The sequence below is a fragment of the Electrona antarctica genome (genome assembly GCF_951216825.1).
Source record: "Electrona antarctica genome assembly, contig: scaffold_26, whole genome shotgun sequence".
NCBI classification, from domain to species: Eukaryota; Metazoa; Chordata; class Actinopteri; order Myctophiformes; family Myctophidae; genus Electrona; species Electrona antarctica.
Window position 1 is genome coordinate 1,805,667 of NW_027636995.1, and position 23,074 is coordinate 1,828,740.

The 23,074-nt window shown below is 43.0% G+C and overlaps 1 protein-coding gene across 1 annotated transcript in view; it reads right to left on the reverse strand.

Moving 5' to 3' along the window:
- LOC306919560 (uncharacterized protein) overlaps positions 1-23,074 on the reverse strand; it is a gene marked incomplete at its 3' end in the record, with an annotated part of 92,680 nt that overhangs the window by 26,161 nt on the left and 43,445 nt on the right. The window lies entirely within an intron of this gene.

Below are 23,074 nucleotides of genomic sequence, written 5' to 3' on the forward strand. Positions count from 1 at the left end.
TACAAGCAAAGGGCTTTTCCCCTGTATGAGTCCTCATGTGCACTTTTAGATTAGCTTTAGAACCAAAGCCTTTGCTACAAACTTTACAAGTAAATGGTTTTTCCATTTCCCTCATATGAGTGGTCATGTGGTAAGTTAAACCATGCTTAGAACCAAAGCCTTTGCTACAAACTTTACAAGTAAATGGCTTTTCCCCTGTATGAGTCCTCATGTGCTCTTTTAAATGGTGCACTACACCAAAGCCTTTGCTACAAACGTCACATGTAAAGGGCTTTTCTCCTGTATGAGTCCTCATGTGCACTTTTAGACTTCTCATTTGAGACATGCCTTTGCCACAAACTTCACATGTAAAGGGCTTTTCTCCTGTATGAGTCATCATGTGGTAAGTTAGAGAACGCTTAATACCAAAGCCTTTGCTACAAACATTACAAGTAAAGGGATTTTCTCCTGTATGTGTCCTCATGTGAACTTTTAGATTACTTTTTCGACCAAAGCCTTTGCTACAAACTTTACAAGTAAATGGTTTTTCCCCTGTATGAGTCCTCATGTGGTAAGTTAGAGGACCCTTTTGACTAAAGCCTTTGCTACAAACTTCACAAGTAAAGGGCTTTTCCCCTGTATGAGTCCTCATGTGCTCGTTAAGATGTGCCTTCGAATTACACATTTTGCCACACTCTGTACAACTAAACCTTTTCTTCCCTGTGTGACTCCTAATGGAATCAGTTTGTTTTGTTGTTTTCAGGTCCTGGGACAGCTTGTTGCTCAACGACCAGGCTTGACCTTTCACATTTTGTGTCTTGTGTGATGTCGGTGTGTTTAAATCTGATGGATCTTCCCTGGTCTCCACTAACTCATCACTGTCTTCAGTGTCAGATTTATTGTCTGATTCAGAAGAGTTTAAAGAGAGGAGCTGGTTATCACTAGTTGGCTCCCACTCACTGTCAGATGCATTGTCTGATTCAGAAGAGTGTAAAGAGAGGAGCTGGTTATCACCAGTTGGTTGTGATGTTCCACATGAGTCTTCTACATCGACTTGTGTATTCATGTGTTGAGTTGAAGTGCTGGCTAGAGGCTCTGTCTCTCTGCCTTCACCATCATCATCATCATCATCATCATCACTTTGCACTGCAAGTAATGTCAATGTTGACCTGTTATCCTCCACTGATCTTTGAAGTAGCTTCTGTTTAATCTGTAAAGACTCTGGTTCCTCCTGGACCAGACTGGACCTCCTCTCCTGATGTTCAGGGGAAAGCTCTTCTTTAGGCAAAAGATAAAATGAAAGAAATCCATTAAATGTTGAACTTAAAGGGTAAGACCACACTTTTTTGAGGTTTGGGTTGTGTAGTTACCTTGATGTAACTCCAAATGTGGACAATAAATACAAAATAATTGCTCCAGTGATTAGAAATTGATAAAACAAAATAATTATGCTCCTCATTGACTTACATTGTATGCTAAAACAGCTCTCAAAGTCACTATTTTAGTATGTAAACAAACATTTATGTGGATTTATTTTTTCATAAAAAATGTTAACTTCCTGTTGATTTGTCAATTTTATTAGGAAGAAACCCCGGACTGGATCCGTGGATCCGGATCCAGATCTTCAAATAGTAAAATCAACAGGAAGTTAACATTTTTATGAAAAAATAAAACGAAAGAATGAGTTTTGGTGATGCGCTATATTGTCTGAATCAACTTTGTGTTTGTTTACGTACTAAAAGAGTGACTTTGAGAGCTGTTTTAGCGTACAATGTAAGTCAATGAGGGGCATATTTTGAATTTCTAATCATTGGAACATTTTTTGTTTTAATTTCTTGTCCACATTTGGAGTTACATCATGGCAAGTTAACTACACAACCCAAACCTCAAAAAAGGGGAGGTGGACGCTTTTCAGACAGGGCATTAGTCCGACATTCATCCGCATGTCGGACTAGTGTCTGCTCCCGTGCTTGCTCCTCTGTTGTACTACAAGGAAGTAAACACTTCAGACAAACATTTCCTCCAACTACCAGAGGAAATATTAGCCATGGTGATGCTCGTTTTTAACAAGCATGATGGCAGACCTTCCCACTGTTTTGAGCGCCTTGCTACATTTACAATGCTAACGTGTATATGAGCGTTCAGATTTCAAATCTTAAGTGCTCAGGTGGGTATTAGCACCCGTGCATCCTGTGTTCTTCAATAAAAAGCCTTTTAATCCGATGTGTGGCCATTTTCTCAAGTTATGTATCAGAGTGCAATACACCTCCCAACCTATAGGGGTGCGTAGTTGAAAGCATGGTTGCCGGCGGTGGGAAAAAATATATTAATTATTGAACAACGCATAATGCAAAGTTGCTAAAACCCACCCGAGCAAAACTCTAACATCCGTGGCCCCGGGGTGAGCACTTTATATTTGAAATCTGAATGTTTATGTAGACTTAAATTTTGTAAATGTAGCAAGGTGCCCAAAACAGGCTGCAGTAGCGTCATGACAGTCACGTTTCAGGGCTAGGAGAAACAAAATCAACTCGATCAACTTAAACGTCATTCTCATTTATCCACAATTCTACTGTACTCTGTGCTGTACTACTCTGTATTTGACTGTACTCTGTACTGTACTGTGCTCTGCACTGTACTCTGTACTGTACACTACACTGTACTATACAGGGCTCTCGGAGAGAACACCTGGACCACTTTGGTGCAGACCTAACAACTGCAATGAAAGGTAAGAAAGCCTTCTAGCATGGAATTATCCTTTAAGTAATGAAGGAGGTTCTTCAATGCGGTGCAACACATTTACGTTTATTTTACTGCACTGATCTGAATACTACTTCCAGCTGTCTGTCATACAATACAGTCAATAGAAATCAGTACAGTAACTGTAAAGAGTAAAATACTCTGTCTAAACGCACCATTATAATAGTTATAAACACAAACACCCTTGTTATAAACATAATATTTCAAGTGCCAAACCAGGCAAGGATCTAGTCCTACACCTACAACATAGCAGAATAAAATAAAACGTACTGGTTTCCAGGTGGTCGTCAGGTTCCTGTTTCTGTAGAGTGCAGGCTGGTTGTGGAGAACTCATGTTCACCTGCAGGCTGGACTCCACACACTGGTCTGGAATTAAGGAATTGAAGGACTTAAACATAAAGAAAGTAAAAATATGAAACGTGGAATGCCTAGGAAATAGCCTTTATTATGTATAATAGTGTCATCTTGTGATATGGTGTGATAATAGCAGCTGCAGATAATTTATAATCATTCTGGCACCTGAGCACGTGTATGTGTACGCATCACCAGACAGCACAACCACTCATCCTCTTAATTTGAACACAAACCGCTACGTCCATTTATTAAGAATCAAAAGTGTGAAAACATGTCAAAACATGGAATCATGTCATAATCTTAACTGACAAATATGATATACAATGAACCGTTTCCATCCCTAGGACGTGGGGGAACACAATCGACGCGTGCATCCTCAATGATATCAGGCGAGAGAAGAATATTCTGAATTCAGAAGTCAAAGCGGCCATGTCTTTTTCCCCAGAGCTTCTATTTTGAAGGAATCTCGGCACCGATTGTGTTAATGAACTATGATGTCAATGCAAAATACAAAACCTGAACTAGCTTCTCTGTGAGACTACAGTTATTTATGTAACATCAATTCACTGCAAAAAGGGACTAGTGGACAAAAGATCCAGTATACTGTAAGTCAGACAAGTCATTTTACACTTGGTTGCATGCTGAAAATAGCCGATCTACAAGCTCATGGGAGTGAACCTTTCCGCGTATGCGTCGCTTCAAATGATGTGACGTCAGGGCTCTGAGCGGTGTGCACCCCTCAAAATAACACCTGAGGAAATCATTACCAGTGGAACTTCAAACGAGGCTATGCGAGGAAAATGAGGACAATGGCTGAAGAACCCACCACACCGTCTAAGAAAAAAACCATTGTGTGCCGACTCTGTGGAAATAACTTTGACAGTCCGTTAGAATGGTATACTCCAGCAACCAGTGGTTTCTGCTTCTGGTCGACACAACAATAACCCCCAGTGCTGCAATAACAATAACCCCCAGTGCTGCACTGGGGGGGGGGGGGGGGGGGGGGGGGGGGAGACCGGGGCTGACGGACAGACCGGTGAACCAATCCAGGGTGTGCGCAAATCTGAGCCGCGGCCCAGCGTTAGCTCAGGCTAGGGATATTTCACTTTAAAAAAAACTTTGTCATTTCATCATCTACTCAGTCTTATGTGAACACCCCGGGCAGTTCCTAAGTTGCTTGATTCAGTATTTAGATATTTGATATTCATTTTAACTGCCCCGCCCCCTTCCTATACAAATTATAACAAACTTAATTTGTTTTAAAAATCATGATAGATTCATCAAAAACACCTAAACTTTTATCTGTTGACTGATATTGTCCTTCTAATATGAGGGGCAGTGGTTTGTCATTTACGGTTTTAATTTATTTGTAATAATTATTTTGGAAAAGAACCTCCTGCTGCCCGCAGCTCCAGCTCCTGCTCACAAAATGAAAAATAATTATAAAAAACTAAATGAAAACAGTAAATGACAAACCACGGCCCCCTCACGTATTAGAAGGAAATTATCAGTCAACAGAAAATAGGTCGGGTGTTTTCGATGAATCTATCATGGTTAAAATGGAGTTTTAAGTTGGGGAGGGGGCGGGGCAGCTAAAATGAATAGCACAGTACTGTACAGTTTGCTACAGTACAGTACATTACAGTACAGTACAGAGGATTGCAGTACAGTAATTACAGTAGCGTAGAGTACAGCACAGAGTAGTACAATACAGCACAAATGAGTACAGTACAGTACAGGTAAGTACAGTACAGTTCGCTACAGTACAGTATGGCACAGTACGGTACAGTACGGTACAGTATTGTACAGTACAGCACAGTACAGTATGGTACAGTACAGTAGGCTACAGTAGAGTACAGTATGGTACAGTATAGGACAGTATTGTACAGTATAGTATGGTTAGGTACAGTACCGTACAGTATGCTGCAATACAGTTCAGTAAAGCACAGCATGTTACAGTACAGTATGCTACAGTACAGTATGGTACAGTATGGCACAGTTCAGTATGGTTCAGTACAATACAGTACAGCATAGCGGAGTACAGTACAGTACAGGACTGCAGTACAGAGGAGTGCAGTACAGTACGGTAGCATAGCACAGTACAGTACAGCACAGTACAGAGGACTGCAGTACAGTAGATGATTGCAGTACAGTACAGTAGCGTAGAGCACAGACTAGAGTAGTACAGTACAGCACAGGTAAGTACAGTACAGCACACACTATTCACGCTAGGTTGCCACATTTGCGACATGCAAGCAACTTGGTAATAGGGTCACTCAGCCAGGTTGCTAAGTTTGCACTTTCCAAGCATGATGTATATGAAAACATCATGGGTTGCCATTTGCCTTTCCAAGTAAAAAAAAGAAAAAAACGTATCGCCCTCTAGTGTTGCGCGGTCCGACCTGTAACCCGCAGGTCCCGCGGGTTAACCGCAGGTCGGACTGGGCCGAGTCATGACATTTTCACTTTATTTGCGGGCCAGGTTGAGGCGGGTCAAATAATGTATACTGTGATTTTTACAAATGATTATTGTTGCCACGAGTCCTGGGATGAAATTTGCGCAGCCTACCGGATTGTTGTGTTGCTGTGCTGGTTGATATCTCCTCTCTCCAATTATTAATAACTATTAATCCCCAAACAGCGCACAGCCGCACGTGCTCCCAACGCGCGTGCATGAGCACACCCCGCAGGCACGTAGCGGTAGCGCGGCCGCCGCCACACACAATTATCATTGTCAACTTTTCTCACCACAACGGACATTCTGTTAAACCTTTTTTTACCTTTTCCCTGTGCGTCCTTGAACAGTGGTGAGTTGTGTTTCATGTCTACTTAAGTCATCAGTTAATGGTTGGACTCCATCTTGCCTCTTGTGTTCTGACTGAGTCTTAAGTTCTGACTCACTCCAGAGCGAGTGAAATATTTTATAACCACCAGCAGTCCCTTCCTTCAGCGTGTGTGTGTGTGTGTGTGTGTGTGTGTGTGTGTGTGTGTGTGTGTGTGTGTGTGTTTGTTTGCGCGCACGTGTGTGGAGTGCAAGTGCAAGGAGGACAAGTTAGACAACGCAAACGTTTTCAAATAGTTTTTCTTAGGTCTTTAGTGGCGTTTTCTTTCAGCGTCTGTGCAGTGACAGTCCTGTTGTTATACTGTAGGCTATGTCTGCGACGCACAGGTGAGTCTCTCCCCTCAACCTCTCAATCTGCCATGTCGCTACGTGTGTGACAAATGAATGGCATCGATGCGATGCGGTGGTCGGAACACCCGTGACTATGCGTGCTTGCTAGTGATATTATTAGCCTTTAAGACAGTTTAGAAGCACCTTTTTTGACAAATAAAAGCCGCGTTCAAAGACATATTTGACGTGCATTTAATGATGGCGGGTTGCGGGCCAGGTCGAGTTGTGAAAATTGATGTGGTGCTGCGGGGCGGGCTGAGTCGAGTCAGATTATTATCACATGCGGGACCTGCGGGTCATGAAAAACCCTGACCCGCGCAACACTATCGCCCTCCCGTTATTGGCTTGCCTTCTTCCCATTTGCGACGCGTGGCGCTAGGATGAGGCCCGCGGAATTCTAGTAATGGTCATGCCTGGGGTGACAATCTACTAACTAACTGACGGAAAATGTACGTTTTCATTAGTAAATGCGACCTGCAGTCACAATAATATCGATTTGCATCTTTGTGACAGGCCTAAACAGTCTCCCCTTTCTCCCCACACACACAGGAACCGTTTGGACGTGGGTTTTGACATATAGTCATTTTAGAAATATTCAAATGTTCCCCTTACGCATAAGATCGGTATCGGTCGATCGTGAGAAGAAACAAGTGGCAAAAAAATACGTTCTGGCCTTGACAGCCCATACATCCAAAAAGAAAAGTCCCATCGGATTGCATTAAACTCACATTGCCACTCACTCACTCCAAAACATTTTGTTTTGTTTCTGAACCCACCCCCATCTGACCTAGAAGAATATATTCAGTATTTAAGTCCGACGTCATTTTGTAGTGCTACGTTACGTCCGGGTCCAAGTGGCACCAGCTCCTGTCCGCATCTCATTGTAAATAGAATATCTAAACGTGTGAATCTTTTTACAATGATGTTATTTTTCAGAAAGGAAGCCATTGAGGGTTAAAATGGGTCTTAATAATTCCAACTCGAGTAGAATTATTAATGTTTTGTGTCCATGACAAAACAAATATGATGTGGAGACAATAAAGACTATTATTATCATTATTATTGAAGGTGGTAACAGTCCATTTGCGCAGTACAATATTTCGGTGGCATATTTAGAATGTGTGCAGGCTTGAGTATGTTGAATCATTAATGATGATTTAGTTGACACAATGAAATAAAATGGCGATAGTATTCCGTGTGGGGCAGACGGCCTGTCACAGCCAGATTTGGGAGAGCAGCAGCTTTGTTGTTGCGAGGAAAGCGGTAAAATTAGACTTTCGTGGTTGTTTGTCTCAGATTTAGTCCGACGGAGCATCACAGTATAACTCTATGGGGACACAAAAGCGACACAAAAGTCGGACGCGGAAGTATCTCTGGAGGGGGCGCTCACGTCATGGCTAAAATACTGAATGGGCTGCTATAGTATGACTTTTAGACTTGGATTAATTAGTGATGCTTATTTTTGAGGAGCGCTATATACAGGTTTAATGTTTGTTTTTAGTTAAATGTTTGTTTTAAAAACACCATTGAAAATGAAGGGAAAATGTACATCATATTGTCCCTCATTACGTCATATTGTTAATGGAATTTAATGCTTGTGTTGGCACCGTTTGTTTTACATCACCATTACATACATCACCTAATCAACATGAGTTAGACTTTAATTATATTAGCGCCCCTCACTTCACACGGGTGTGATTTTTATTTTTTACCTGAGAGAGTGTGGCACCTTGTCTTCCCATGTAGTAATGTCAATGTTGACACATCAACCTCCTCTTCCATGTTTTCCTCTTTAATGTGTGTAGGTTGTGGTTCCTCCTTGACCAGACTGGACCTCCTCTCCTCATGTTGTGAGGGTTGTGGTTCCTCCTTGACCAGACTGGACCTCCTCTCCTCATGTTTTGGTTCCTCCTTGACCAGACTGGACCTCCTCTCCTCATGTTGTGAGGGTTGTGGTTCCTCCTGGAGCAGACTGGACCTCCTCTCCTCATGTTCAGGGGAAACCTCTTTACACACAGACACAAGGAGGATAGAAGAAACCTCTTTACACACAGACACAAGGAGAGAAGAGCTATAGCATCAGCACAACTACTCAAAGTGCTTTTCTAAACGTATGACATTTATTCTCCTATTTGTTGATTTGTCAGCTTAACAAACCTGGTCTGTATAATATGACTTGTGGCTGTAAAAGGACGTCCAGAAGTTTGTCTTGTCTCTTCAGCAGAGTTTCTAGTGTCTCCATCTCTCTCTGGAAGAGGCTGAACATGAATCCTGCTGCAGTGCCGAGGCGCTCCAACACAAACACTCTAACAAGCTTCAGCTGACCAACATCACTCGGCTGTTTTTCCAAAACACACAATATCTCCTCTCCCACCGACGTCAGATGTTCATTTATCGACAGCCTCAGCGTTAGAGAGTCCGTTTGACACACTCGACCTCGTTTGTAAGACATTTTTCACCACGCTGATTTGTTCCTCGCCGCCATGAAAAACAACACGCACGCACAACAACGTGGTTCACGCATGCGCAATAGCAGCAGCTTCTTCTTTGCTTTACGGCAGATGGCAACCATAGCAACCAGTTTTTGGTGCATTACCGCCACCTTGTGACCCAAATCTTGGATCAACCTAAAATCTATCTTTACTACTAGGCTATATCAAATCCCTCTTCCAACCAATACTCGCTCTTGAGGGCTTTATAAGCCACTTCCACTCAAGGCTGCTTGGTTTCGGACGACACTTAATATGGCGCAGCCTCGCGTAAACGCGCATATCGAGGGCAAGTGTGTAGAGCGAGTGGCGAGGAGCTGGTTTCAGAAAGGGGGTTAGCATTCTATTGTCACAAGGAACCTTCTGGATGTTTCTGAGAGACCACTTGTTGAGACCACCATATGTTGATCTGTATGTAAAGTCTGTAACTCCACCCAGAATTCAATGTTTGATGTGAAAGTATATTTTGTCTCGTTACTGCAATGTTAAGGGATCTTGGGCTGGCTGGCCACACGGTCAGCTTTGCTTGTGCTCCCGTGGGCCGACCAGGGCCTACGGGGAAGCTATGCTATTTTGTCATTCTGGACTCTGTCTTTGATTGAATAATGGTACATCACACTCCGAGGAAATCTCTCTCTCTCTGCCTGCGTTTCTTCATCTGACTGATGCGTTGATGACAAGGTTTTCACTACTCTAATCTACAGTCTGCAGTTTGTTTTAGAGAGCTCCATTCTTCTCTATGGTTTAGGACTTTAGGTAGGTAGTTGTGTGAAAATACACGACAGTGGCCTAATCAGCCTGGTGTCAGAGGCGCTTGCCGGGTGTTGGGTGAAATCACCCCTCAGCTAGCTAACACACCCGCGTGCCACTTGCCCGTGGGGTGCATGCGTTGATTAGACATACCAACAGTCCTACAGTCATTAGTCCGACAACACCGTCGCTCCCCGACATGCGCTGCAGGTTAAAAGTAACCCGTGGCGGGTTAAATATCACCGTGCCGCCAGCGTGCGGTTAGGGTTAGGTTAGGGTTTTGGGTAGGGTCTCGGACTTGACTGCATAGGACTGTTGACCAAATTGGACACATTGCCGTTTTTAGCCCAAGGAGTGTTTTTTGTGCAAAACTAATGGATTCAGAATAATGAAACTGACATTTTTGACTTATCTAGGATGTCAATGGTATGGTCACAAATAAATATAAAACAAATTGCTCAATACCGACAGCTGGCCAGCAAGTGGATTCATGAATGTAGGCTATGTATATAGACAATATTTTAGGCCAATAAAAAAACAATATAATTTCCCACCCCACAACCCCAGCTGCCGGACTATTAGATGATATCCTGTCTGTCTGTCTGTCTGCGTGTGTGTGTGTGTGTACTTATCACTATACTTGTGAGGGCCAAAATGTCCCCTACAGTAGTAGAATTTCAGAAATAGACATGAATATACAAAAGGTAGTTTTGAGAAAGCAATCTGATTGGTTGAAATAGCCATCAATACCCGAAACGAGCATGATGGAACACCTAATCAAAACATTAAACGTGAGCCTTCCCGCGTCCAAAACAGTTGAAATGACTACCGTGTGGGGGTCCCCTGAACATCCTGACCCCAAGGAACACGCCCAGGGGGCCGGCCCAGTTCCCGCGAGCCTTCCTGCGTCCAAAACGGTCGAGAAATGACAGAGTTTAATACCGTGTTGCTGGCAAGCACTCACGCACGCACACATAGCTGCGTAATGGAGGCACCGCTCAAAAATCAGCAGCAGTGCTGTTGAGACGGAGTCTCTCAGAGCAGCTAGCTGGCCGAGTGTCTATAGGCTAGCTTCACGGTTAGTCTTAAAAACAAAACAGAAAGGGTTAAAATGGAATTAATAAAATCACGGACATAAAATGTTGAGGTTCTCACAATAATAGTCATACTGTACATGTGTGCGTGCGTGTACCTACGTATGCCTGTAACAGCACGTGTCGTGTGCGTGTGTAAACCATGAACTAATGTTCACATATTATCATCCACTTTATAGTAAAACAACAACAAATATAACAAAGAACATGGACGCCAATGTGAGCCACATTTATACCCGGAAATTATACAACTAAATTCACAACATGAGGAGAACAAAAAAGGGACGGGAACCCCTTTTGGTGTTTTAAGCAGTATGTTTTACTTGAGCTTATATAGATAGTGGCGCACTGTGAGCTTGTAGATTATTTCTGCTATTTTATTAAAATCTTGAAAATGTGGTGCAAATCTTTTAATATAATATTCTTTCAGAGCTTTTAACTCAAATCTTTCTGGACCACGGCCAAATACAGATAATTCTGGGGGTCCTTGACATGAAATAGTTTGAGCACCACTGACATAGAAACATAGGTTTTTCAGAAAACTTTTAGGATTTAGAATCAACCAAATGGGTTAAGCCTGAGCAATTTACTGTCGGAATACAGTGGCGTGCACAGACATTTAGAGGGGCAGGTGCTCAAGTTAAAAAAGGGCACCTTGTGCAGCGCGTGGAACCGGCCGGTTGCCTTAATCCATTTTGGGCGGGAACCCCTTTTGGTGTTAGCATTATGTTATGCTTTAGCTATTGAAAAATAGCAGATCTACAAGCTCATAGCGCGCCACCGAGTGGCGCGCTACGAGCTTGTAGGTCTGCTATTTTTGAAAAATCAATTTTTTTTTTCAAAAGGGCACATTGCCAAAAGGGCAGGGGGTGCTCTAGCACCCCCTAGTGTCTATCTGTGCACGCCACTGTCGGAATACAAAATGCCACGGAGTAATTACACTGTTGTCGACCAATAATCCAGTGGTTCACAACTTATTGAGCAGTGCTTTTCAACCTTTTTCATATCAAGGCCCGTTAAATATACTCTGCATTTGAGCCACGGACCATTTAGCCTCTCAGACCAAAACTAAAGAATATTTTGTTGTGGTTGATCAAAATAACAATTCTTCTACATTCTCTAATTGTGTAGAACTCTCAAGAGTTAAAGATCTAGAAGGGTCCATTTGGTTACCAACTCTCCATCATTTAGCTGGGGACCACCTGCAACGCCCTGAAGGACCACTGGTTGAAAACCGCTGCTATAGAGCGCCCTGCAGTTAAATGATGGAGAGTAAAATGAAACCAAATGGACCCTAACTGTTCAGGAGAGGAGATACTGATTTTAATTTTGTGTGTGTGTGTGTGTGTGTGTGTGTGTGTGTGTGTGTGTGTGTGTGTGTGTGTGTGTGTGTGTGTGTGTGTCTCCATCCGTCCGTCCGTCCGTCCGTCCGTCCGTCCGTCCGTCCCTCCCTGGGTCTGTCCAAGCACGAAAATAGCTTGGTTGGTAACTCTGTAATTTCTCGACAGTTTCGGAACGCGGGGTGGCTCGCCGGAAACGGCCCGGCCCATGGCCCCCTGGCCGCATTTCTGGGGGTCTGGATGTTCCAGGGACCCCCCAGGGACCGCCGGGACCCCCACACGGTAAATGTCATTTCTCAACCATTTCGAACGTGGGGCGGCTCTCCGGAACCGGGCCAGCCCCCTAGGCACGTTCCTGGTGGCCTGGATGTTCCGGGGACCCCCACATAATATCTCTCATTTCTCGACCGTTTCGGATCCGGTGCGGCTCGCCAGAACCGGGCCAGCCGCCCAGCCCCCTGGGCACGTTCCTGGTGGTCTGGATGTTCCGGGTACCCCCCGGGGACCCCCACATGGTAACTCTGTCATTTCTTGACCGTTTCGGACGTGGGGCGGCTCGCCGGAACCGGGCCGGCACCTTGGCCGCGTTCCTGTGGGTCTGGAACTTCCGCGGACCCCCCGGGGACCCCCACACGGAGTTGCACCACTCACTTCACACAGGTGTGATTGTTTAATGCATTTATATGGATAAATCCATGAATCAATCGTGGTTTCATTCACCCGTGTACGTGGTTTTCAACCCTTTTCATTTCAAGGCCCATTATTTATTCTGCTTTTGAGCCAAGGCCCACCATTTGATTACATTTAGCCTCTCAGACCCAAAACTAAAGAATATTTTGTTGTCGTTGGATTAGATTTTGTCTACAATTCCATGCTTTTGGCAAACGTTTATCAAAATAACAATTCTTCTACATTCTCTAATTGTGTAGACTTCTTGTAAATGAAGTAATGCAGATGTTTAACAATAATGTAACTCTTGAGAGCGTATAGTGACACAAAATGGACCATTTGGTTTAATTTTACATTCTCAAGAGTTAAAAATCTATAAGGGTCCATTTGGTTACAAACTATCCATCGGTCAGCTGGGGACCACCTGGAACCCTCTCAAGGACCACTGGTCGAAAACCACTTATAGCTCACGTTCATGTTCCTGTTGTAAACTTAAATAGCACGCTATGATATGTATCGTCATGCAACATCTGAGGTGACAAATCAGAGGCGCCAACCTTTAGAGTATATATGAATAGAGACGTCACCCGAGTTCTCCTCCCATCCACTTGCAGTAAGTTGCTCAAAAGCACATGAGGCGATTTCACTCCTCCTTCCTTGTAGGAACAGAGTGCATTCTGGGATTGATTGGGCCAAACTCATGAACGCGCTGCCATTGCACTGAAACCGCGTTCACGTGTCATCATGAACGTGCACAATGATAGTCAACGGACCAGCGTGTTCATGAGTTTGGCCCATGCTGCAATACCAAATTCGGCCACTATGTCCATTGCGCCTCAGGGTTTCCTCCGGGTGCCGTCTCTATTCATATATACTCTAAGGCGCCAACGCAGTAACATAGACATCCTTTACGGCACTGCCTCTTTCTCTGCCTCGCAGAGCGAGCTCCTTTAGTTCACAATTTCGTCGACCGCCTCTCTCTCCTTTCACTGAACATTTTGGCCAGATTTTAGCCATGCAGATCCCACTCCCTCGACTTCATTTCAGTCAGAGTTTAAGTCTGCTGTTTTGGCGTGCATCCCAAGTCCACCTTCAGAGCAGGTTGGCATCCCGACTCGAGTCCACCTTCTCAGAGAAGGGTGGCGTTTTGAGTTTGGGGTAAAACGAGTCCACCTTCTCAGAGCAGGCTGGCATTATGGGTTCGTTTGGGTAAAACGACCATCGCCGCGATGAAGAAGAGACGTCAGTTGAACATGGTGGTCATGGAGTGAGAACGGCAGAAAAAGCTGCATTATGCAACGCGCCGCGCGGCTGTCACGCACACTGGAAAACAGCCCGTCTACAAGCTCTAAAGCAGGGCTTCTCAAAGTCTGCCGTCAACGAGGCGGATGCGTACAAGGGTGAGGTCGCTTCTCGCCCTCAGGCGTCTTACTGTAGCTGTTTAATCAGTGCTGTGAGTCTTTATAGATTATTGTTGCATGGGATTTGGTACAGTTCATAGTGAACTAGAAAAAGTGCCCTTCTGGGCACAGGTCTCCCACCAGGAGTGTGTGTGATGTTTGGCAAAATGTAAGGAGTAATATATAATCATGTTTTGTGTGTGTGACTGTGTGTGTGTGTGTGTGTGTGTGTGTGAGAGAGAGAGAGACGCGGCTTGGCCTGTTGTAGCGCCACCATGAGGCTGATTTGAAAACTGTAAAGTGGCATTTCTTCCTCAGCCTAGTGGGAATATGCATGCACCGTTTCAACGCGATCGGATGCTGCGTTGAGTAGTTGTGGCGATTTGTACAAAACGGGTACAAAGCGGGCTACTCCTGAAAAGTTTAGAAGCCAATCTTAGGCAATGAAGGTGGATGAGAAATCAAACAAACCCGTCTTGATCACATGACTATGGAGAGCATGTGTACCGATTTGCGAGAAATTTGGATACAATCTGAAGGAGTAATATTAGAAAATGTGTTTTACATATGTCGGCCTCCTGGTGGCACTAAAAAGAGCAGATGTGAAAAATTCCAGGCAAAGGTTTTTCCTTGGCCTCTAGGGAGTGTGCATACAAAGTTTTAGACAGATCTGTGCAGTTGGAGGTAAAAACACTTTTCGGTCAGTTATAGCGCCACCATGAGGCTGAATTGAAAATGTTCATGTGGCATTTCTTCCTCGTCCTAGTGGGAATGTGCGTGCACAAATTCACGGAAATCACACGATGTGTTCATGATTTGCAGTATCTTGTTTGAAACTGAGCACTCCTGCGAACTTTGGAAGCCAATCTTAGCCAATCAGGATGGCGTCTGAGAAATCTGAAAGACCTGTTTCGTTGAATGGCTCTAGAGACTGTGTACCAATTTGCGTGATGTTTGGACAAAATCTGTAGGTGTACTGTCCAAAAACTTGTTTTGCACAAAGCGGCCTCCTGGTGGCGCTATAACCGGCCGTTCTGGAAATTCTGGGGCAGAGGTTCATCGTTGGCACCCAGGGAGTGTGTGTGCAAAATTTGGCATCGACCGGGTTAATGGTGCCGGAGATTAGCTGTTCACAGACGCACGGACTCACGGACGGACGGAGTGCGAAGGCCTGGTGGAGACAAATATTTACATATATGGTACGTACCATAACCTTGAATTTAACCTCTCACCATGCGAAAGTTTAAATTAGGTCTTAAGTTCATTGTTGCAAGTGATTGACCAAGATAGGGGTACTTAGACATATCTTTGGTCACTCATAGCCATGTTTGTTTCTTAAGTTGTTTTTTTCCTGACCACAAATGATACGAATATAACAATATATATATATTGTATATAAAATAAAATAATAATAATAAAGTAAATAAACTTTATTTGTATATTTGAGCATCTTTTCAGGATGAAATGCTTTACAAAGCAAGAGAAATAAAGAAAAGTAAAGACATAAAACATTAAAATAATAGCATGCAGTTATGCATGCAATACAGTGAGGACATGAATAACAACTTTTAATGTTAAAAGCTCAACTGAAAGCAAGAGTGTAGAAGTACGTCTTGAGCAATAATGTCTACAGAGGCTGCCTGTCGAAGGTATAGTGGGAGTTTGTTCCACACTGTCGGCCCGTAGAAGCAGAAACCTGCTTCACCTTGTTTTTTAGTTGCCACTTTTTTAGGCACATCAATCAGGCCAGCAGTGGAGGACCACTATTACCCGGTGTCTGACTTTCTTGAGGTCCAACAACAGTGTTATTTAGACAGATGCCAGGTTCATGGTTCACCTGGTGTCCTAGTTCATTGAGGCCCTACCTACACCATCTGTCTCCATTCTAAGTGAGTATTTACCTTGCTTATTTGAATTAGCTCTGGATAAGATTGTCTGCTAAATGACTAATTGGTAAATTACAATTGTAAATTGACATAGTTTAACATGTGGTAATTGTCATATTGTGTGACTCCTACCTGTATATGCTTCAGTATCTATATTTATCATAAACATGTGGCGTACTTGAAAGGAGAGAAACAAAACAGTATTACTGTTACTGACAGTGTCTCACCTGTATGTTTCAGGTGAAATTGAACAATGCATTTGCCAAACGCTCTAACTAAAGTGTTTTTTCCCGTGTGACTCCTCATGTGTGATAAGTATTTACTTTACTAACGCATTTGCTACAAATTTTACGAGTAACGGGCTTTTCCCCTGTACGAGTCGTCATGTGGTAAGTTAGACAACTCTTTAATCTAAAGCCTTTGCTACAAACTTTACGAGTAACGGGCTTTCCCCTGTACGAGTCCTCATGTGCTCTCTTAGATTGCGCACTCTATCAAAGCCTTTGCTACAAACGTTACAAGCAAAGGGCTTTTCCCCTGTATGAGTCTTCATGTGCTCTTTTAGACGACCGTTTATATTAAAGCCTTTGCTACAAACGTTACAAGGGCATGTCCCCTGTATGCATCTTCATGTGTGTCTTAAGATTACACTCATGAGAAAAGCATTTGTTACAAACTTTACAAGTAAATGGCTTTTCCCCTGTATGAGTCCTCATGTGCTCTTTTAGATGGTGCACATAACCAAAGCCTTTGCTACAAGCAAAGGGCTTTACCCTGTATGAGTCCTCATGTGCTTTCTTAGATTCTGCATATGACCAAAGCCTTTCCCACAAACGTCACATGTAAAGGGCTTTTCTCCTGTATGAGTCTGCATGTGCACTTTTAGACGACCGTTTATCTTAAAGCCTTTGCTACAAACGTTACAAGTAAAGGGCCTGTCCCCTGAATGCAACTTCATGTGTGTCTTAAGATTACACTCATGATAAAAGCATTTGTTACAAACTTTACAAGTAAATGGCTTTTCCCCTGTATGAGTCCTCATGTGCTCTTTTAGATTGTGCACATAACCAAAGCCTTTGCTACAAACGTTACAAGCAAAGGGCTTTTCCCCTGTATGAGTCCTCATGTGCTTTCTTAGATTCTGCACAAGACCAAAGCCTTTCCCACAAACGTCACATGTAAAGGGCTTTTCTCCTGTATGAGTCCTCATGTGGAAAGTTAGACCACGCTTACGACCAAAGCCTTTGCTACAAACATTACAAATAAAGGGCTTTTCTCCTGTATGAGTCCTCATGTGAACTTTTAGATTACCTTTAAAACCAAAGCCTTTGCTACAAACATTACAAGTAAATGTGTTTTCCCTCGTACGAGTCCTCAGCTTTTCTCCTGTATGAGTCCTCATGTGGAAAGTTAGACCACGCTTACGACCAAAGCCTTTGCTACAAACATTACAAATAAAGGGCTTTTCTCCTGTTTTCCCTCGTACGAGTCCTCATGTGCTGTGTAAGATGTGCCTTCGTATTACACATTTTGCCACACTCTGTACAACTAAACCTTTTCTTCCCTGTGTGACTCCTAATGGAATCCGTTTGTTTTGTTGTTTTCAGATCCTGGGACAGCTTGTTGCTCAACGACCAGGCTTGACCTTTCACATTTTGTGTCTTGCGTGATGTCGGTGTGTTTAAATCTGATGGACCTTCCCTGGTCTCCTCTAACTCATCACTGTCTTCAGTGTCATATTTATTGTCTGATTCAGAAGAGTTTAAAGACAGGAGCTGGTTATCACTAGTTGGTTGTGATGTTCCACAGTCCTCTACATCAGCTTGTGTATTCATGCGTTGAGTTGAAGTGCTGGCTAGAGGCTCTGCCTCTCTGCCTTCATCATCATCATCACTTTGCACTGCAAGTAATGTCAATGTTGACCCGTCATCCTCCACTGATCTTTGAAGTAGCTTCTGTTTAATCTGTAAAGACTCTGGTTCCTCCTGGACCAGACTGGACCTCCTCTCATGATGTTCAGGGGAAAGCTCTTCTTTAGGCAAAAGAAAATGAAAGAAATCCATTAAATGTTGAACTTAAAGGGTAAGACCACTTTTTTTTAGGTTTGGGTTGTGTAGTTACCTTGCCATGATGCAACTCCAAATGTGGACAATAAATACAAAATAATTGCTCCAGTGATTAGAAATTGATAAAACAAAATAATGATGCTCCTCATCGACTTACATTGTATGCTAAAACAGCTCTCAAAGTTTCACTATTTTAGTATGTAAACAAACATGATTTATGTGGATTTATTTTTTCATAAAAAATGTTAACTTCCTGTTGATTTGTCCATTTTATTAGGAAGAAACCCCGGACTGGATCCGTGGATCCGTTCAAATAGTAAAATCAACAGGAAGTTAACATTTTTATGAAAAAAAAAACGAAATAATTAGTTTTGTTGATGCTCTATATTGTCTGAATCAACTTTGTGTTTGTTTACGTACTAAAATAGTGACTTTGAGAGCTGTTTTAGCGTACAATGTAAGTCAATGAGGGGCATATTTTGAATTATCAATTTCTAATCACTGGAACATTTTTTGTTTTCATTTCTTGTCCACATTTGGAGTTACAACATGGCAAGGTAACTACACAACCCAAACCTGAAAAAAGTGGTCTTACACTTTAACATTTTCCATGCAGTGTTTCCTCTGTTGTACTACAAGGAGTAAACACTTCAGACAAACATTTCCTCCAACTACCACAGGAAATATTAGCCATGGTGATGCTCGTTTTTAACGAGCATGATGGCAGACCTTCCCACTGTTTTGAGCGCCTTAATACATTTACAAAGCTAACGTGTATGAGCGTTCAGATTTAAAATCGTAAGTGCTCAAGTCACCTCCGGGGCCACGGATGTTAGCACAGGTGGGTATTAGCACCCGTGCATCCCGTGTTCTTCAATAAAAAGCATTTTAATCCGATCTGTGGCCATTTTCTCAAGTTATGTGTAAGTGTAATAAGTGCAATACACCTCCCAACCTATAGGGGTGCGTAGTTGAAAGCATGGTTGCTGGCGGTGGGAAAAAAGATATTACTTCCAGCTGTCTGTCATACAATACAGTCAATAGAAATCAGTACAGTAACTGTAAAGAGTAAAATACTCTGTCTAAACGCACCATTCTAATAGTTATAAACACAAACACCTTTGTTATAAACATAATATTTCAAGTGCCAAACCAGGCAAGGATCTAGTCCTACACCTACAACATAGCAGAATAAAATAAAACGTACTGGTTTCCAGGTGGTCGTCAGGTTCCTGTTTCTGTACAGTGCAGGCTGGTTGTGGAGAACTCATGTTCACCTGCAGGCTGGACTCCACACACTGGTCTGGAATGAAGGAATTGAAGGACTTAAACATAAAGAAAGTAGACTACAGTTATTTATTTAACATCAATTCACTGCAAAAAGGGACTAGCGGAAAAAAGATCCAGTATACTGTAAGTAAGACAAGTCATTTTACACTTGGTTGCATGCTGAAAATAGCCGATCTACAAGCTTAAGCCATAGCCCAAATGTGCTGACCTCATCACATTTGCCGCTTTTAGCCCAAGGAGTGTTTATTTGTGGAAAACGAATGCTTGGAATGGATTCAGAATGATGAAACCCCCCTAGTTTGACATGTCACATGCTACTTAAAGGGATATTTTAGCCTCGATACCCAGGCTTTCATTTCGTCTGCGCGAAAAATGAAAGCCTGGATTTACGCATGGGCTGCACTGGCCTAAACGTGGGAGTGAACCCTTCCGCGTATGCGTCGCTTCAAATGATGTTACGCCAGGGCTCTGAGCGGTGTGCACCCCTCAAAATAACACTGTGAGGAAATCATTACCAGTGGAACTTCAAACGAGGCTATGCGAGGAAAATGAGGACAATGGCTGAAGAACCCACCACACCGTCTAAGAAAAAAACCATTGTGTGCCGACTCTGTGGAAATAACTTTGACAGTCCGTTAGAATGGTATACTCCAGCAACCAGTGGTTTCTGCTTCTGGTCGGGGGGGGGGGGGGGGGGGGGGGGGAGACCGGGGCTGACGGACAGACCGGTGAACCAATCCAGGGTGTACGCAAATCTGAGCCGCGGCCCTCCCATCTAGGCCAGAAATGTCTAGCGTTAGCTCAGGCTAGGGATATTTCACTTTCAAAAAAACTTTGTCATTTCATCATCTACTCAGTCTTATGTGAACACCCCGGGCAGTTCCTAAGTTGCTTGATTCAGTATTTAGATATTTGATATTCATTTTAACTGCCCCGCCCCCTTCCTATACAAATAACAAACTTATTTTTTTTTTAAATCATGATAGATTCATCAAAAACACCTAAACTTTTATCTGTTGACTGATATTGTCCTTCTAATATGAGGGGCAGTGGTTTGTCATTTACTGTTTTAATTTATTTGTAATAATTATTTTGGAAAAGAACCTCCTGCTGCCCGCAGCTCCAGCTCCTGCTCACAAAATGAAAAATAATTATAAAAAACTAAATGAAAACAGTAAATGACAAACCACGGCCCCCTCACGTATTAGAAGGAAATTATCAGTCAACAGAAAACAGGTCGGGTGTTTTCGATGAATCTATCATGGTTAAAATGGAGTTTTAAGTTAGGGAGGGGGCGGGGCAGCTAAAATGAATAGCACAGTACTGTACAGTTTGCTACAGTACAGTACAGTACAGTACAGAGGATTGCAGTACAGTCATTACAGTAGCGTAGAGTACAGCACAGAGTAGTACAATACAGCACAAATGAGTACAGTACAGCACACACTATTCACGCTAGGTTGCCACATTTGCGACATCCAAGCAACTTGGTATATAGAAACATTGCCACTCCATTCTTGCTTTCATACGGAAATCAAAACAAAAAATAGGGCCACTCAGCCAGGTTGCTAAGTTTGCACTTTCCAAGCATGATGTATATGAAAACATCATGGGTTGCCATTTGCCTTTCCAAGTAAAATAAATAAATAAAACTTATCGCCCTCCCGTTATTGCTAGTGATCGACCGATAATCGGCCACGGCCGATTATCGATCTCGATATTCATGATTTTAATTAATATTGGTATCGGTGATAAAAACAAATAATCGACAAATTATCGATTATTATATTTCTAAAAAAAAAAAGCGCAAACGTGGTGAAACAACCACTTTCATTGAAAATCCGGTAGAGTATGGTTGTAAGGAGATGTATAGCTGCGTGTCTGACTCTCCCAGTGCTCCACCCCCGGAAGAGTAGAGTAGACACGGCTCGACAGACAGACAGGCAGACAGACAGACACACAGACACACAGACACACACACACACACACACACACACACACACACACTCTCTGCAGGGTCCAGAGAAAGGATTATAGGCTACTAACCTTGTAACCATAAAAAGCTTTGCTGTTTTCATCTTCAATTAACCAAAATAAAATCCACACGTGAGAGGGACAGAGTCACAGAGAGCAGTGGTAGAACTACGTTAGCCAAGCTAGCTGCTGCCTGCTAGCGCTGCAAACAACAGCTGTAACAAGCAGAGGCGTATCTACAATAAGGCGAGGGCAGGCGTCCACCTGTCCAAATCCATTTCTGGCCTGGCCAAAATCCATACAATGAGAAAAAAAGACGACAAAAACAAGACCTGAGAACTATTAATGGACAGCCGATTGGCCGCTGCGGTAGAGCGCGACCCTCAATCACCAATTGGAATGTAAATGCATGCCTTTCAGCCTTTGTATCCTACTCGTCTGGCAGGTATATCTCTTTGAAAACCTTTAGTGCTACGATTGTGAGGGAGACGACAATTAACACTTGCCTGCCCAAAACGTAATTCCTGGATACGCCACTGGTAACAAGTTGTCTATTGATTGCCTGTCGTGTGTGTGTGTGTGTGTGTGTGTGTGTGTGTGTGTGTGTGTGTGTGTGTGTGTGTGTTAAGGCTGTCCCCAAACATTCAAGGTTTGAATGTTCGCTCGTTAGGGTTGGCACTCAAATCTTAATTAATGGGCTTGAACCATTCGTTTTTTTATTAAAGGGATAGTTCTGATTTTTTGAACTTAAGTTGTATGAAATACTTGCCATTAATATAGTAGTTGCAACTGTATTAATTGATTGCCCGAGTCCCATGGTGGGAGTTCTGCTCTGGTTTTGGTCAATATTAAGTAGTTCCGGTCATTTTGTGGGGGGCACTGGGGCCACGCAGTAAAAGTAAATTAATCCACAAAACGAACCTAATTTGTATTGTTGACCTATTTCTAAAATATTAGCGAGACTTCCGTTCAACTTTGACCCCTCTATCACATGGAACTATTTTTTGGGCGTAGCGATATGGACACAAAAAACATAGTTCTGTGTGATAGAGGGGTAAAAAAAAGAACGGAAGTTGCACTAATATTTTAGAAATAGGTCAACAATACAAATTACGTTAGTTTTGTGGATTAATTTACTTTTACTGCGTGGCCCCCAGTGCCCCCCACAAAATGACCGGAACTACTTGATATTTCACCAAAACCAGAGAGCAGAACTCCCACCACAGGACTCGGGCAATCAATTAATACAGCTGCAACCACTATATTAATGGCAAGTATTTCATACAACTTAAGTTCAAAAACTCTGAACTATCCCCTTTTTTTTTTCCTTTTTTATTAACTCGAAAATATATCTCGGCGAGAATGCGATATGAGCATGTAAAAATATCTCCTTGTTCTGTCCTTCTCCAAAATCTCCCGTGCACATTAATTTGGTGATTGGCCTGCAGCTGAGGTGATTGACCTTTCTCACCTTGTTCTGTGAGAACAAAATAGTTCCATTGAATGGAATGTCTGACGCGTCTCTCACACACACACAGCCATGATATATTAGCATATGCTTGCTCTCTAGCATCACATAGCCTATTGCCAAAAAGCAGTGAACTCTGATCATTGTTAAGCAAAACGGTCACAGAGGTTCTGCTTTTGCCCTGTGCCCACTTCAATGCGCTTCTGAGAATACACAGGTGGAACAAATTAATGAGTGACAGCTAACGAGCAAGCTACGCTGTCGTCTTAGCTGCCTGCCAGCAAGCGCACATGAGCTTGCAGGTGTGTGTGTGTGTGTGTGTGTTGGGAGAGACGAGAGAGATTGATAAAGAGCGGGGGAGACGTGCTGCGCTCTGATCGAGA